Raw genomic sequence first — 2,526 nt, 5'->3', positions numbered from 1 at the left:
CAAAGAAGCTGATGTTTAGAGACCTTCGAAGACAAAGGTCTCCTCCAATCCGTTGTGCTAAACAGCCACTCATGGACAAAAGACTTGTCTTGTAATTTTTTTTTTTAATCCTTCACACCTTTAGCCTCTCCAATATCCCATAGCAATAAATTCCAAAGATGAATTATATGTTGCACAAAACCTACAACCTTTGCCTGATAATTGCATTCAGTGCTTCCTACTTCTTGTTTTGTGAGAGACAATCAACAGCCACTTCTCAGTTTCACCTTTTTCCATTCCACTCCTCACTTCATAGACTTCTGGCATATCCTCCACAGCTGCTTCTTCTCCATACTGAATAGCCCTAGCATGTTTCAGTTTTTCCTCACATGGACACAAGTCAACACTGCTGATCATCCTGGCTGCTATTCTATGTACCTATTTTAGCATATTATGCTGTTCTTGTGAAGGAACTACCAGAACTGTGTACTCAAGATGAACATACCAAAGAGCATCCCAAAGCTAACTGGTTTTCCTTAGTTCCTCTAGCAGCACTTCTGACCATCTCTTTGTCTCTTTCCTGTGTGATAACAGCTAACTTATAGCTTATTGTTCTGTGCATTATGAGAAAATAACTTTTGACTCTAGGATTGCTCACCATCACTCAACAACAGTAGAAGTTTCCTTAGAAAGAAAGCAATGAAATGTGTTTTATAACTCCTACCTAGACCTTTGACATATGAAAGTACAAGGACATTGGCTGTTCTGTTAAAGCTTATTTGAATTTACAAATATAAATTAATGACCAGACTTCCTACAGGACGCTTGTCTGCTGAACTTTAAAGGGACAGCCTGCAGAGGCAAGTCCAGCAAAGGCAAGAATAGCAGGCTACGTAAGTACCAAGACCCCACAGACAGATAACGCTGCTCCCACTCCAACCATTGCTTTACCCGATTTTGACACTTGAATTCAAACTTCAAATTTTCTGTTATCTTTTCAAAAAGTAAAAGCAATCATGGAAAATGAAGGCAGTGCAAGGAATCAAAACCAAGTACCAACACAGCAGACCTACATGAAGAGCTGCAAACACCCAAAACTGCCTCTCTAACAAGCTGACTTAATCCTAGTTACTGCATAAAAAGCTATCCTTGCGCAAAATGAGGCATTCACACCAGAGAAGCAGACGGTTGCTGATATAAGCTTCAAAGCAGCAGCTTGCTGGGTAACAGGCACTGTAGTATGCTGCCTCTGTTCCTCTGCCAGAACTATTTATTTATATTCTTGTTTTGAAGCAGACTGGGGCTGTCCATTTCAGATCTGGCTCCCACAGACACTGTTTATTCCTGTTGCTACAGCCTCAGTGATGGTGTCCAATTTCTTAACCTTCATCAGTTTCCACTGACCCCCCTCATGACATGCACTTTTTCTCATGTGAAATGTTTTTAACAGTTCATCATAGCCACCCGTTACAACCCTGCCATATCAGCTCCTGTTCCTCCTATCATTTTCCCTTCCCAGCAGCCCTTCTTTCCACAGCCTGCAGGCAGCTAAATATACAAAACACTGCACTTCTTGAAGGAGCCATGTGTCACTTGGTGGAGCACAGCTCCACCTGTTTGCCAGGCCAGCACAGTGAATTTTAAAAAGGGACCATAGGTGCTCAAGCAAATGGCCAGAAAGGGCCCACAGGCCTTATAAGCAGTAATTGCACACCATGAGAAGGTACTCAGCCAGGACACTGTTCTCTGTAAATTAAAACCGACTAGCTTGAGATTACCTTTCTACTGAGAGGGTCCCTCCAATTTTACACCTTAATAACGGCAAAAAAGTTTTGCTTAATTGTTGCCCTCAAAACCCCTGGCCGTAGGCCACCCCGCATAAACATGGCCACCCCACTTCTCTATCCAGTCTTGTCTTTCTACCTCACCTGATTTGTCTTGGTCTCTCTCTCTTACAACTCCGCTTCCCCTGGAGAAAAGCTTAATCCTCTTTCCATCCCCCAACACAACGTAATTCCTTCATTAGTCAAACTAAATCCTTTGTTAACCTTGGGGTTACGTGAGGTAAACGAGAAGGCACCTTCAATCCTGAGGCAGCCATATTTTATTTAATTTTTTTTGTAGAGGCAATCCTCACGGGATTTCCTGGGGTCTTTCCTGATCCCTGCTGAGAAAAAACTACAGCAACATCTCGGCTAGCAGTAGCCCTGGGCCAGCAGGGATGCAGAGCCCCGGGCAGCCCAGGCCGTGGGGGTATGGCCGGGCTCTGCCCACCCACGTCCTGCAGCCACAGGAACCAGGTCCTGGGGGTCAACATAAGTGAGGGTGAAACCCACCCCACCACCCCACGTTTCCCCCTTATGGGACCTCAAGCCTGGGCCACCCTGCGCCTGGGAGAAGCGCTCCCTAGCTTCTTTGCTGGTTGTTTTTTTTATTATTACTACCATTTTTTTTCCAAAAAAAAAAGAGCATGTCAGTCGCTCGGGTAGCAGCACTGCCCACAACCCCCACCACCACCACCACCTCAGGCTGAGGACGAAGATGCCT

The 2,526-nt window shown here is 44.9% G+C and overlaps 1 protein-coding gene across 2 annotated transcripts in view; it reads right to left on the bottom strand.

The window, feature by feature from the left end:
• GMPR (guanosine monophosphate reductase) overlaps window positions 1-2,526 on the bottom strand; it is a 42,318-nt gene that overhangs the window by 39,363 nt on the left and 429 nt on the right. The window lies entirely within an intron of this gene.

Source organism: Charadrius vociferus, unplaced genomic scaffold, assembly GCF_000708025.1.
Source record: "Charadrius vociferus isolate BGI_N301 unplaced genomic scaffold, ASM70802v2 scaffold444, whole genome shotgun sequence".
Classification (NCBI taxonomy): Eukaryota; Metazoa; Chordata; class Aves; order Charadriiformes; family Charadriidae; genus Charadrius; species Charadrius vociferus.
The sequence above is the reverse complement of the archived record's forward strand: the minus strand, read 5'-3'. Positions and strand labels throughout refer to the sequence as shown.